Source organism: Gekko japonicus, unplaced genomic scaffold (genome assembly GCF_001447785.1).
Source record: "Gekko japonicus isolate JY-2015 unplaced genomic scaffold, Gekko_japonicus_V1.1 scaffold578, whole genome shotgun sequence".
Lineage (NCBI taxonomy): Eukaryota > Metazoa > Chordata > Lepidosauria > Squamata > Gekkonidae > Gekko > Gekko japonicus.
In genome coordinates this window covers 380,092-395,872 of record NW_015168668.1, presented here as the reverse complement: position 1 = coordinate 395,872, position 15,781 = coordinate 380,092, and the positions used below count along the sequence as shown (strand labels likewise).

General features: G+C 44.4%; 1 protein-coding gene across 1 annotated transcript in view; it reads right to left on the bottom strand.

The window, feature by feature from the left end:
* The window catches only part of LOC107113911 (cortactin-binding protein 2-like), a 71,171-nt gene that overhangs the window by 33,307 nt on the left and 22,083 nt on the right, over nt 1-15,781 (bottom strand). The gene's annotated exons all lie outside the window — the stretch shown is intronic.

The window sequence follows — 15,781 nt, the reverse complement described above, 5'->3', positions numbered from 1 at the left end:
GGGCGCCAGGCGCTCCTGCCTTGCAAGAGGTGATCTTGCCTCTTGCAAGGCAGGAGCCAACAGCCCCCGCTTGGGAAGAGAGGGTGTTGCGTGCGGGTGTACGGGGCCCGGTCCCCGCCAGCTGCAAGCATTTAAAGGGATCCCTTTAAGTGCTCACATCTAGTGGGCCCTGCACGTCCACCTCCAAGAGGCAATTGCCACTTGGAATTCAAGTATGATGCGCGCAGCTGCCACTCTCCCTCCCCTCTCTTAAGAGAGAAGGGAGAGGGGTAGCTGCAGCTGTTCAGGTTTTGGGGTGGGGCTTCCTCCCAAAAGTTGGTAAACCCCACCAGGCCGGGGGGTCTGGCAACCCTAGGTAGCTGCCACTACACTGGCGATCTAATTCTGCCTGTCATTCCTTTCTCCCAATGTATTTTTTAAAAAGTCCCCTCTTCTTCCCTGCACTTGGGCTTCCGCTGTGTGTGTATGTGTAGCTCTGCCTTCTGCAGCAGCCATTTTGTGGTTGTGCCTTCTACCCTCTGTCAGAATTCCAAAGGTACTCATGTGCTCAAAAAGGTTGGGGACCTGTGCTCTAGAACATTCCAAACAGCCACCACAAAAATGAATTTCTTAAATGAGGAAGATAAGAATAGATACAAATATTTAAACTTCAGGTTTTTACAGTTTCTTCCCTACCCAGTATTTATGCTGGTTACCAGCTTTTCCCACTATCAGAAAACTAGAAAGAGTATCAGTTGGCAAATTAATGCACACCATCCCAACATTAACAAAATGTGATACTGGGGAATAAAGTTCAAAAATAAAGGACAATGAAACAAGAATGGTGTTAACCATCAACAAAAAATAATTCATAACTGCATTTATTGTGAACCATGTATTTTAATAGCCAAGTCAGCCAAATCTGAGGATACTTAAATCTGGTGATTGAAGTTGTGAACAGGCAAGACAGATGATTTTACAACCTGATAAATGCCCCAGGTTTGCAGGAAAATGTAAAATCTTTTTTTAAAATAGGGGTTTAAAAAGACCCAAAATAATAAATGAAGTGCCTGTCACTTAAAAAAAACACACCACAGGCTCAGATTCCCCCAGTGGCCATTGCTGGGCAACCACAACATTCTAGGTTCATTTCTGTGAGTAAAAGGCGGGGGAGGGGGCAGGGTCTCCAGTAAAAAGGATCAGGTAGTAGGTGATGTGAAAGACCTCTGCATGAAACCCTGGAGAGCCACAGCTAGTCTGAGTAGACAATACTGACCTTGATGGACCAATGGTCTGATTCAGTATAAGGCAGCTTCATGTGTTCATGCTCATGTAGGGTTGCCAGCCTCCAGGTCTGGACAGGGGTTCCCCCGCTTCTGGGGGCTCCAATCTGCCCCCAGTCACCTGGCTAGTGGGGGAAGCCCTGCCCCCCACCCATGGCCATCTCTCCCCTCCTGCAGAAATGTAAAGGGCTTCTGCTGATTGGTGGGCAGCACGTGGCCCTCCAGCTGATCAACGGACCACGTGCTCCCCACCGATCAGCTGAAGCCCTTTAAATCTCTGCAGGAGGAGAGGGAGAGGGGTGGCCACGACTTGGGGGCATTCCCGTCCACCCTGTAATGCCTCCCAAATTCCCCTGCTGGAAGGACAAGGAGACCTGGCAACCTTATGTTCATGTGTCCTTCCAGGGGCTGTTATGGCCTTTGAGGGAGGACTCATCGGGGCCTGGCATGTGCCTGGCAGCAAACACTGGTGGCTTTATACTACTGGACTTGTATGACTCAACTGGGCCTAGCTGCTGGCTACTTTTCAACAGGAGCCTTTCTATGAAACCCAGTATGTTGTAGTGGCTAAAGTTTCAGAGTAGGATCTGGGAGACCCAGGTTTGAATCCCCATCTTGATGTGGAAGCTTACTGGGTGATTTTGGGTCAGTCACATGCTTTCAGCCTAACATACCTCACAAGGTTGCAAAATATTTTGCAACATTCTACAGCTGACTGAACAGGAACACTGAAGCAACTCTCAACAACAAATGAAGGTAAACATAATTTAATGAAGATAAACATAATTTTTAAAATAAGAATTCCCAGCAGATCCCTCAGCTAAATATATCCCATCTACCTCCTTGCTTTGCACCTGAAATCAGAGATACGGCAATAAGCTGAACACTAGTTCAGTCATCAGGCTTGCCCTTTAAAGTTTTCCCATCTTCTATGCTTCTCTATTTACATATCATGAGTACCAGCCAATCAACATGACCATGGCCAGCTTCTACAGCAGACTGCAGAACCTACTTTTTTCTGCCTTAAAGAGGAAAAGAACATTGGATAGAATTTAGTGAGTGTGCCAGTTTGGTGTAGAGGTTAAGTAAAAAAGGTAAAGGTTCCCTTGCTCGAGAGCCAGTCGAGTCCGACTCTAGGGTTGCGGTGCTCATCTCCGTTTCAAAGCCGAAGAGCCAGCGCTGTCCGAAGACGTTTCCGTGGTCATGTGGCCGGCATGACTAAACACCAAGGTGCACGGAACGCTGTTACCTTCCCACCGAAGTGGTACCTATTTATCTACTTGCAATTTCTTGCTTTCGAACTGCTAGGTTGGCAGGAGCTGGAACTAGAGACAGGAGCTCACCCTGTCTTGCGGCACCCGGGTCTTGAACCGCTGAACTACCGACCTTCCACAGCCTGCAGTTCAGCGTCTTAACCACTTGAGCCACCGCAGTACCAGAGGTTAAGTACACAGACTCTAATATGGGAAAACTGGGTTTGATTTTCCACTCCTCCACTTGCAGTTGCTGGATGACGTTGGGCAAGCCATAGTTCTGTCAGAGCTGTTCTTGAAAAACGAGCAGTTTCTGTCAGAGCTCTCTCAGCCCCGCCTACCTCACAGGGTGTCTGTTGTGGGGAGGGAAGGGAAAGGAGTTTGTAAGCCGCTCTGAGACTCCAAGTATAAATCCAATCTGTTCTTCTTTCAAATCACACGCCGCAGCTCTAAATCCCTAACGTCATCCAGAGTTTTGCTACATTTATTCCCCAGTGCATCACTTAAGACGTGGAATTAATTGCTGAGAAATTAGTGTCTAACATGGAAAACCAATCTGCAAGTAGAGGTCATTGTGGGCAAGATGATTTTTTTCTTTTGCTTTATTCAGGCATTCTGCAAATAACAAAAGGGTCAGTTACTGATTTTGAATCATCCTACAATGAAACACAGCTCCGGATATTAGTTTCCCTGTGTAAGCAAAGTACATGTCTCAGAGTTCTTTGGTAATTAAATGCACTAATGTGGTGCTTAGAAGAGTAAGCTGTCCCAACAGATTGTATACCTGTTCCAAACCTTCACCTAAAACGCATGCCCTCTTCTATTCAAATTAGGTTAACCGGAAAGTGAAAGCTGCTCTCATGTCGTGCAGATACTTGCTTACTTGCCAACAAAACCGCAAATAGAAATCCAAATAAAGAATTATGGCTCAAAAATAGAAATCTGCTTTTAAAAGAACATGAATACCATCATAAATAGACAGCCTCACAAAATGAAGGCAAGAATAATGAGTAAGTGTGAAACCCTAAGCTATTTTAAGAAATGTGGGATGGCACTCTCCAGGCTTTAACAGTAGTCACTGCCACCAGGATCTCTCACCAAAGGTCCCCACCAAAGATCAGGAGCAGAGATCCCAACTCCTGTCTTGTCTATAGGACTTAACAACTTTACCAGCTCTGTACCAGGGCTGCAAACAATTAATTAACACAGTGGTAGCCTCCTGAGGCGAACGGCTTAGACACAAGATTCAGTCTTAGAAATCAGGTTGCAACAGAGGAAACAAGTCCAGATAATATTGATTATATATTATCATTATTCAGTGCACAAGCATGCATATAACATGAGACTAGCAAAAGGTAAGAAACAAATGATATCTATAGCTTGTTCAGCTCTAACTACACAATAGAGGTATTCCATAGTTACCAGGCTTTTAGAAGTACCAGACGGTTCAGTGTGCAAAGAGTTCTTTTGGACTGGCTGCTTGCTTGTCAACTGTGCTGCTAACATGGAGTTTTACTACTAGGCAGCCAAGCTGGACTTAGCTGCCTACAGCACAATGGGGTTCCTTTTTCAAGATTCCCTGGTGAGACCTTGGAATATTTTGCACACTGAACCGTCTGGTACTTCTAAAAGCCTGGTAACTATGGAATCAGAGGTCATTTTGGGGGGGGAACGCGGGGGATCGCAGTTCCCCTGGGTGAGGTACGGGGGCGGGGAACATGACGAAGCCCTGCCCCCTGCTTCCGGCCGCCCCGTTTCCGGCCCTCATTCAGCCAGGAGGAGGCAGGAGAAGAGGGAGGGTAAGTTGCTTCCTCCCTGCCGCTCCCCACACCGGCGGCCGGGACCATTGGGGGCGAGGGGTGTGGCCTTATGACACATTTCCGGGGATGTCAAAAGCTGTGGCCTTATGACACACTTCCGGTGATGTCAGGGGGTGTGGCATATGCTAATGTTATGCTAATGAGTTCCCCTAGCTCTTTTTCTACAAAATGACCCCTGTATGGAATACCTCTATTGTGTAGTTAGAGCTGAACAAGCTATAGATATCATTTGTTTTCTTCTTATCTCTGCCCCAGCAAAGGTGTCAAAGTGTCTTGTATATGGATATGAGGCCTGGCCATTTGGTCACACGGAAGTGTCACCAGCTAAGGCCATCTGGCCCAGGCAGGAAGAATTCAGAAAGACTTTTTCTGTACAATGACAACTAGAGCCCTGCAGCTCTCAGTCTTTTAAGAGACATTTGATCAACTACTGATCTTTATATTTTCAATAGGAGGCTTCTTCTTCTTCTCTCCCCCCCCCCCCAGAACCTTGAAAGGGACCCTTCAGTCAGGGCTCTAGTCGGGGGGGAGCTCTCAGGTACGGAGCTCCGGAAGAGAACCTCTAGGGGGCGGGGCGGTCACGTGGTGAAGCCCCACCCCCTTCTTTACCCCGCCCTCTGCTTCGATCCTCATTCCGTTTGGGAATGAGGATGAAGCAGGAGGGTAAGTAGCCGGGCCTTCTGACACACTTCCGGTGATGTCAGGGGGTGTGGCCTTCTGTCACTTCCGGTGATGTCAGGGGGCGTGGCATATGCAAATAAGTTATGCTAATGAGTTATGCTAATGAGCTCCGGCAGCTCTTTTTCTACAACAAGACCCCTGTGCACCATCATAGCAGATCCACCCACCATTGAAGAACGGCTGGCATTAACACAGAATCCAGAAATGTGGACTTAGCCTGCCCCTTTTAAGCATCCAGACTGATGAAAAACTCTGGAGAAAACTTGCCCAATATTTTGTATTTTTTTTTATTTGTCCAAATAAAAGGTTCGACAAGGCTTTTGTTTTAGGATTTTGCTTCGGGCCAAAAAGGCTACCTACAATCTCTACCCTACTGCTAATCAGTTACTTTCTACTCCTGGCTGGTTCCTCCTCCTGAACCCTTCTTACCCTGTGAACTTTTAGCATAGCTGGAGCAAGACCACATGGATGACAAGAACTGCTGTGGACAGTACAGTTGAAAAAGCTGGCTTTCTGAGGCAAGCATTTCAGTAACCAAGGAAGTAAATATATCTACCTTTCCTGATATGCCTCCTACAATCACAGATGGATGCTTCAGTGATAAACTAGAAACTCAGGAAGCTTCTCTCTAGACATAACCTTACAGTGAAAACCCTTCATAACTGGCATCTGTATACAGAAATGGAACTAACAAATGTTACAGTACTCTGCAGGTTTCATAACCTAACATATGGTAAAAAAAAATTCCTTGATTTTTTTTTTTAAAAGGGTCGCATCAGTCATCATTGTCTGGCAGATGGAAAGGGAAAGCGGGCCAGATTTAAAGAAGTTAGCGGAGTATTTTGGCATACAGAAGTAATGAATGGGAAGACGGAAAAGACTTTTTAAAGTGCCTTGTCTTTTTTATATAAAGACTCCACTGTTCCTCTTTTTTTAATGCCAAGATTCAAACTCAGTGTTTCCCTTCAAGACAAGTACACAAGATTAGAAGTCAGTGGAATTTTCCTTAACCATCACCTCTACAAATAACTCGAGAACATTTTTGATGAAAACATGTTCATTTTGTCTTTTTATAGCTACGATACCTTTGGTTGGGTTCCAAAGAACTCATGACTCATGGAAACCTGGTGTTCCTTTAGTTTAAAACTTTCCTCACTACCAAAAGATGTAAATTTTAATATGAAGCTTTTCAACAGAATACTATATGAACAGTAGTGAATGTCAAAAGAACATGACATTTATACTGTCATAACGTGCATATTTAGCTCGTATGCTATACAAACTGGGGCATCGTAGAAGGATTTCAGTAACGGTTTACATATGCTTTTGTTAAAGAAGTTAATGAATTAATACTTTCTACTGTGTTAATACTCATAACTGCATTCAGAATGAGACTACCAATGGCAATTTGTGGATATAACAGGAATTGCTTAATTACCTAACCTCCTATAGGACCCTTACCAGTCTGTCCCACCATTTCATACAGATCCAGTGTGGGTATAGGGGTGAGAGTGACAGATCTGGGAGACACAGGTTTGAATCCCTTCTCTTCCATGGAAGCTTGCAGGGTGACCTTGGGCTAGTCACACACTCTTAGCCTAATCTACCTCACAGGGTTCCAGTGGGGGGGGGGAAATGGTGGAGAGGAGAATTATGTAAGCAGCTTTGAGTCCCCACTGGGGAAAAAGGTGGATTATAAATTTAGCAATAAAATAAATAATACAGCTATACCAGGCATCCACTTCTAATAGACCCTGGCAGTCATTTCCAACTTGCCTAATGGAGGAAGAAGAAGAAGAAGAAGAAGAAGAAGAAGAAGAAGAAGAAGAGATTGGATTTATACCCCGCCCTTCACTTGGAGTCTCAGAGCGGCTTACAAACTCCTTTCTCTTCCCCTCCCCACAACAGACACCCTGTGAGGTGGGTGGGGCTGAGAGAACTCTGACACAAACTGCTCTTTTTCAAGAACAGCTGTGCCAGAGTTTGTGACTGACCCAAGGTCACATCAGCAGGTGCAAGTGGAGGAGTGGGGAATCAAACCCGGTTCTCCCAGATTAGAGTCCGCGCACTTAACCACTACACCAAACTGGCTCACAAGGAATGTTATAAGCTACTGTCCAGTGCTGTCCACCCTGGGCTCTGCTGTCACCTGGTTGGCGGCCCCCAACTTGCATGGGGCCAGGGGAGCCAAGGCCTCGTCCAGGCCAATAGTGAGCCTGGGACATTGGCAAGAGGAGAAGGCAGGCTGGGCCCTGCCCGGGCCCAGACAGATGACTGGCCAGGATGTTGGGCTTGGAGCACTGAGGGGCAACCTGAACCTGGCACCCTCAGCCTTGGGCAATAGCCAGGCGGACTAGGAGGATCCCGAGCTGAGAGAAGAGGGAGACGCCATGAGATACCAAGCAGGTACCTTTCAGCGATGCAAGAATCATTGGGACCTTGTGGAGGACATGGCTGGAACAAGGCCCAGAAGGAATGCAAAGCCAGGTGGAGCGGTCACCCCACCTGACTTTGAGGGTAGAGGATGGAGGCAGGTCCTGCGGGAGCATCTCCCATTGGGCGCAACTGCAGGTCCTCTCACCTGCTCCTATGAGGGAAAATCGGGATTGGTGGGAGAAGGGAGCAGGGCTGATCAGGAGGCTGTTTTAAGCCAAGTGGCTCAGGCAAGCCGGGGAGGAAGAGCGCGCGTCTGTCAAAGGGGAATGTGGCAGTATAGAGAGAGTAACCCCAAAAGCTAATAAGCTGGAGAAAGGGACATAGGTATGACTAACCCCCCCTCCAGCTACATCTGAGGCTTGCCAATCATTGCAACTGGCTAGAAATCACGTCCTGGAGACCCCGACCCCCCCGGCGGACTGCCCCAGACGACCAGGACCTGACAGCTACACTGAGACCCAATAGGGAGAAAAGTGGGGTATACGTGAAAAAATATATGATCCATTCTGGTTTCAACTTTCAATGGTGGCATTTCACTTGCATTGGAGAAGGCGATAAATCTTTCCCCAAACTTATAAGCAGAAGTTAGAAGTACTGAGACCTTATGGTACAACACGTAATTTTACATGCAGAAGGTCCCAAGTTCAGTCGCTGGCATCTCCACTTAAAAGATCTCAGGCAGCAGGAAACTCTCTTCTCTGTCTGCAGCTGTAAGTCTGAGTAGACAACACTGAGCTATATGGACCAAGGATTTCACTTAGTATAAGTCAAAGTCATATGTTCATAATAGCCTGAAGATCACAGTTGCCAAAGTTGGCTTCTTTTAGCCTCATCTTCATTCCCAAATGTTGTCAACATCTGCTCATATAATAGAAAAATATGAGCATTTGCATATTAAACAGATAATGCAGACATTATTTCAGAACACCGATTTTGCCACAATGGTTTTCCAGACTCTTGCCTGTCCCTGCTCATAGATCTTTTCTATAAAATCCATGCATATTTTGCATTCCAGTCTGAAGTCTGCCATGTGTGCTTTGCATATTCCATCATGGGAGAGGGGAATGCAGTATGCCACAAGATTCTTGAAAAGAATCAAGGCGTATCAAGTTTTGTCCTGGAGAAGCCTTAAGTCAGTGATGACTGCACAGGAGCTGGGTTACAGTGCCAGACACTATCTGATAATGGAAGAGCCTGGCTGGTTTGCCTGAGAAGCCAACTAGATATTAGTCAGTTGTAAAAATCTGCAATACATTTTAGCTACTTAATTCAAAAGAAACATTCCAGAGATATTAGTCCTATATTGCCCATAGCCTGATTCTATACGTGTGTATGATTAAGATTTATTTTGAATTTTGTTTTTGGACAGTAGCCAAGGTCCTTCATAAGTGCTTACTTTTTTCTCTCATTTCTCTCATTTCAAGAAGACTAAAAAGGAAATATTGAGATCAAGTTTCTCCCCTCTTTGAATCAGAAACCTTCCTGAAGTTGAAGAGATGAATGTTTCATCACACTCATTTCCATGGAAACAGACAATGGCTACAAACATACAATTATGACTTCATTGCAGAATTAGCTAGAATTGAGGTTGTCGTGGAAAACTTCTATTCCAGTGGGATTTTTAAGAATCCAGAGGGATTACCAACACTAACTGAAGATATGCTTTAAATATTTATTTGGTCTGAGAAGTTTCTTCAAATAATAATTCAGTGATGGTGATTTTTGTGATAAGCATAGGTGATTTCCTCAACCTTTCAATACAACACAGTATTTTTGCTCACTGTGGTAAGTTCAAAGTTGCTGGCACAATGACATCCATAGCTGCAAGCATATAAATTTGGGCTAAGATCCAACGTCCTGTCACGCTCCAGTACGCTTGTGGAGTTCTGAGCGAAAAGAACTGCCTCATTCATTTATGGGGCAAGGACTGCTCTTGCCATATGCAAGGAACATTCCCCAGTTCTGAAACGAACAGAAAGCCCTTTGCCTGTCCTGAGCATTGTGTGTTTGTGTGTGCGCACGCTCTGAAGTGTGGGGACTAGGCAGTGGTTCTACTTTCAAAAGGTTAATGTGTATCGTTCAGAGTGAAGTAAAAAATAAGCCTTGATGTAAATCTGAAGCTATAGAAATGAAACCACATCCTCTGATCCAGCCCAACTTCATCCAGCCACTATTACTTAAAATTTAGGGCACTACTACAGGTAAGAAGACCTACAAATAAATAAATAAACAAATTGTCTCCTAAATTACACTTCAAAGCTAAGATGCAAAGGAGGACATTTGTAAAAGCTGCTGAAGAATGATATCATAAATCAATAATCTAAAACTTTTGACTAATAAAATACATTAACAGGATTTTAGAAGGTGAACAGGAACACAGCATGGGTGGTATAAAGAAAGAGTTTGACTTTTTAAAACTAATAATTGACAAGCTGAAGACAGTTCTGCTGCAGATCATGAAAGGTAGACTTGTCAAATGATACCAATAATGCCATGTAAACAAGAACACATCCTTGTCCTCTAATTAATCTAGAATAATTACCATCATCTGGGTCCAAAGCCACAAATGTTGATGGAGATTTGAAAGCAGACACAAGCCCCGTCATCCATAACACTACATTAGTTGCTGACAGGTGACCTAAAGAAAACGTTATGGGCTAATAACTTCTGTGGAGATATTTGCAAGGCATTGCTGAATCAGGTTAGAATCTCCAGCCACATAAAATGGGGGAGGGGGAGCTCCAGTATTTGAGCAGCAATTGATGGACCATTTAATCTTTACGTCTGAGAAGCATCTCAGCTATCAAGTACACATTTATTGTGTAATGGATTTTACAGATCTGAAGTTAATGCATTTTGAAAGAGCTACTATGTAATTAGTGGCTTTCATTGTGCCTCACTGTATTAAGTCAGACCTGTGCCTTCAGTTTACAGCACCCACAATCCATTTTTGTCTTGTCAGATAAAAAGAATGCTATGAGAATGAAGCTGTTATATACTCAAAGAGGGAAGCCGGATTGATTCAGGTGCTTTGATTACAGAAAAGTCCACTATATACACCACATTTGCCGTTGAAAGGGCTTTTATAAAACAGCACCAATGTGTACAGTTCATTCCAGCTCCTACCCATCCCATAAACATGGAGGGGGAAATCCTTAGGGACTACAATTGTTAAGAGCAAAACAAGGGAGGGAATATGAGTGGGAGAAGATGGCAGCTCCTCAAATCACGAAGAGACCACTTAACTACAGGATATGGTAAGTTCAAGTATGGGTCTTGGACAGCAACACAGCCTAACCCTGGGAAGTCAATTAAATGAAACCTACTGTTTCCCACCTGACTAAAATTTACAGTCTGGCTTCTTCTTCAAATCTTGCTTGACTGAACTAAGGACTTTTGACTTCAATATTTAAACAGTCCCTTTTAACAGAGCATACAGACAGCTGAGGAAGCAAGTTAAGTAAGGGTCATTATTCAGGCATGTGCTGCCTCCAGGTACGACCCCTTATTTGAGTCAAAAGAGAACTGTGCGAGCCAGTGGTCTTTAAAGAGGAATTATTGCACCAAGACTCAGCAGCTGGCAATCCATTTCCTTGCTTGCATTTCAAGCCAAACTTATCATGGTCCAAGCACATTAAATACCTTAAACAGAACGTCGACCTAGCCATACTAGCCTTGAGGAAGTTTTTCTACATCCAAAGAGCTCAATATGTTCCACCGCTCCTGAAAGCATATAAGACCTTAATACTACCGCGCATACTATATGGCTCCCAAATCTGGTTCTTAGGTCCAACAGAGCAACTTGAAAAACTACAGCAAGCCTCCTTCCGTAAAACATTAACTTACCACCATGCATCGCTTCTGCAGTCATAAGGCTCAAGTCAGGCCTCCCAAAAATCTCAGCTCTGATCTGGAGGGCCGTAGCCAGTTACAAATATCTACTGTTAAATGCTGAAAGCCTTCCAACCTTTACCATACTGACAGAACATGAATGTTGCTGGTCAAAATGGAATGATGCTGTAGATGCAAAAACAAGCCAACTGGGCTTACGGAAGACAGAGAATTTAACTAAAAGAAGACAAATGCTACTTATAGAAAAGTTGCTCCAAAATTATTGGGATGCTCTTCAAACAGATGCTAGATGAAAATGCTCCCCACCTCATCTAGGAATTAAATTCTCCACCAAATTTGACCTGCCTCTTTACTTAAACATGTTGACCATTCCAAAATTGAGGCTGTCATACATGATTGCACGCTGCAATGCATTTCCAACAGCTCAGATGAAGGGCCATTTTCTCAAGACCCCTCTGGACCAGCGCTATTGTGACTGTCCTTTGATAGAACTTGACTCGCCATGTCATGTTTTCTTCTACTGTCCAAAACATGCAAAAGCAAGAGAAAAATTCCTAAGAAAATGGCTGTTGAAATATTCATCTTTTCCTGATGCAGCAAGTGTAAGACTACTTCTGAGCAGCCTCTGCCAAAATTGCATCATGGATGTGGCAAATTTTTGTTTTACTGTTCTTTTAAATTCCTAAAAAAATTTTATGGAGTATGGCCTATGGGCTATTAAACTTAAATATACTAGAAACAAGAATGCATCAGGAAAATGGCAGAAATTGCCTGCAGACATGGTTTCCTGCCCCATATCGATGACTCAGGGCAAAGATGAGGAAAACAGTGTTGCTCCATTGACTCTCTGAATAAATCAGTGCTAAGGCTAAACAAGGTACTATCATTTCGCCTACATCAGAATCCCAGGACGCCTTGGAAAAAAGAAATACTGGGGGCTACTAAGAAGCCAGAGCTCCAGAGCAGCCAGCCCTGCCTGAACCCTCTTAATTTTGGGTCCTTGGTAAGCTTTAACTCCACACTACCTGCAAATCCTTCCCCTCGCCTGTTCTTTGCTCTGAATTCTTTTCCAATCCTGCCAGTTGTCTAATCTCAGAAGTACCTTGCCAGCTTTCTAACCTCAGCAGCACCCACACATTACTGAATATTGTGCTATCGTAAGCAGTCAGCGATGGGTTCGCCATTATGACCACTGAGAAAAATCCTAGTGGGTCAGTGGCCTGGGGAGGTTCAGCTTCCCTGAGTTCCCTCAAGCCCCAGCTGGTGCTGCCAGACCAGCTGAGACATGAGCATCCAGGTGAGAACGCTACTGCACTACCACCAGGAGTAGAGTTGCCAACCTCCATGTGGTGCTCGGAGATCTCCCACTTGTACAAATTATCTCCAGACTACAGAAATCAGTTCCCCTGAAGAAAATGGCTGCTTTGGAGGGTGGACTCTATGGCATTGTATCCTGCTGAGCTCCCTCCCCTCTCTAAACCCCATCCTCCTCAGGCTCCACCCTAGATAAGGCAATATCCAAGACATGTGGTATCATAAAACTGCTTCTCCAAAAGGCGTCTGAAATCCTATCACAGGGGGGTTACATATCTCCATTTATCTCTTCAGCATCTCTGCTGCATATGTTAAGACTTGACAAAGGCCATCTAGTGATCTTTGTAGCCAAATCCAGATTTAAATCTGTATCCACCTTGCCTCAAATCAGCCCTCTCTCTGTGGCATTCCCCCCCCCCAGCTCCATGACAGGCAGATCACTTCGACAATCACTGAATTTTCATAATGGGGAAGTGGCATCTGGAAAACGTCTACCCATGGTAGCACGGTTAAGATACAAAAGAGACTACCTGAAAAAGAGACCACTGTATTATTTGCTGTACCACACTGGTGATCTGCCTTGAAACTGCTGTACTCCACTGTTTATCATTCACATCAGCAAAAGCAATGAAGTGTTTGGCATCTACGAGATGTAGCCAGACCCTCAGCGCTACAATTACTTGGCTCTTCGTGAAATGCAAATGCAGTCTGGAGCAATACTTTGAGCTACTTCAGTGTCATGGGGGGTTGGGGGGCAGGGGAGTGGAGTAATTTAGAACTACACTACCGAGAGTACTGGAAATAAACCATGAGTAATTTATGTGCATTTCTTTAAAGCGGAGATGTTTACATGTGTGTCTGACATTTCAGGAGCTGAACTGCTGGAGTTATTTCAGCCCTTTGCTTCTGCAGCAATAAACCGTACATCGAAATGCTTACATTGCTCTAAGCTTGAGTGTCCACTATAGAGCATTCCTTACCACCTTAATCTCACTGCTGTGACCAGAGGCACTGTCTTTTTGGCACTGGGAGAAAGCAGGGAACATGAGGAAAGATTTATTGCGATAGTGATGTATGCTTTTACTGAAGAGGTGATTTCCTTTATCTCCCAGACTTCTCACAAACGAAAGTTGAAAGCAAGGGTAGATATTGGGGGGGTTGTTCAAAGGTGCTGGATCCCGAGTCTACTCTATCCTGGAACTCCCAGTTTAGAAGGCCTACCCCAGATACATAAGAAAGGGCCGAGGCTACAGAGACTACTTGTTTCTCACCACTAAACATACCTCAAAAGCGGTTTTCCACTACTATCAAACATATCTGGGTGCTTAGGGCTGGCTCAAATTGAGTTCAGAGGAAAGTAGGGTTGTCATTCCCCCAGTGATGCTAGGGAAACTCCTGATTTTCAGGGCTTCAGCCCACTGCCAGCCAGCTGGCCAGCAGGGGAAGCCCCACCACAAACAGGAATGTCGCTGTGTGACATCCCCAATGCAATGACATCACCCAGAAATGACGTCACCACACCGGGGGCATCGCACAGCGATGCTCTGGTATTTGGGTAAACTCTATGGTTTTGACACCAAAAACCCATAGAGTTTCCCCAAATACCAGTGTCCCCCGTGCGACATCCCCAGTGCAATGACGTCACTTCTGGGTGATGTCATCACATTGAGGACGTTGCGCAACATACTGTAATAGGAGTAAGTGTGGACCAGATGCATCATTCTTCTGGAAGCCAGCTAAACTTTAACCCAAAGATTCCTGAGAACTGCTAATCCCACCACAAACACACACACACACACTTCAGAAGCTTTTCTCTGTGGATAAGTTATAAAGATATCCTATGTGACATTTTAACCTTGAAATAATTATCTCTCTGGTAGCTAGTTCATTTTGTCCACAAATGCATTTTCAGCATGTGTTTCCCACACGTACTAGTTGCTTCTTCATTTATTAGTGCATAGGAAGACCGCAAGCTTAGTATATGGGCTTGGATCCAAGAAGCCATGCATGGAGTTGTGCCCACTGAATGTGGCTTTCCTGCCCCTCTCCTCCAGTGCAGCACTTTTGCATCCCCTGAAAAGCCACTCTGTTGGACAGGGACTCTCTGAAATTAAGTTATATATGGCACAGAGAGCCGCATTATAAATGAGAATTCAGCAGAAATCACATACAGGTTGAGATCCAAATCCTGGGATTGTGTCTAGTTTCCCATCCAGTGGTAAATGAGAAAAAAACACACACCTAAACACACAAACAAAGGATACAAATAACTCTGGAATCATATTAAAATTAATTTAGGAAAGAAATGGGGACTAGCCCAGAAGCAGCAAGGTTTATCCTCTACTTTTGTTCTACTGGTGCATTTCTCTCATCCAAGACACTTGACAATGAAACAGGATGCCAAAGGAACGCACCAGCCCAAGCAGACAGAAAGTATGCAATCCAACCCACTATAAACTAGTACCCGATTTTGTACTTTTTTGGTAATCTTATTGACAGAATGTTCTGTTGGCAAATAATTTAATGGCTAATAATTTTTCTTACCTCTTAGAGAGTCATATAGACTTCTAACATGCACACTGCGGTCTGTATAACGGGTGCACATACTGTATATTCCAGCCCAAGTTAAACAATGGTGAGTTTAATTATTTCATTGGGGCGTTAAGCACATGCTTAACCCTCCCATTACGAAACAGTGGGACTTTAACAGTACATTCCTAAGCACAGTGACATCTTTGCAAGGCCACTGATTTCAGCAGGGGTTAGAAGGGTATAACCCAGTTTAGGACTGTACTTTCAAATGTTTATCTTTGGCTGGGTCACAGTCATTGTGTTTTCCTTGGGCTTGCTGATCCAAGAGTCAAGTGCTGTGTTTACCTCCAGAAGGCTGTAATCCTACCAGTATGTAGGCAGTGACTACCGAGGAAACTCACTGAACAGCCTAAGGAAGAATCTACCATGGGGCTTATTTACTAGCATAAAGCAATAGACAGAAATAACTCTATACCTTGTATGTATAAGTTCTGCCAAAGAGTAGATGTGACATTGGAAGGGGAAAAATAAAGGCAGAGTTCACGGGTAATTCTGGCTGCCAACAAGGCAGATCGAATTGCAGCAGGTGTTGCCCAAAAACTGCTATAGAAAGCCTGGCATTCAATAATAT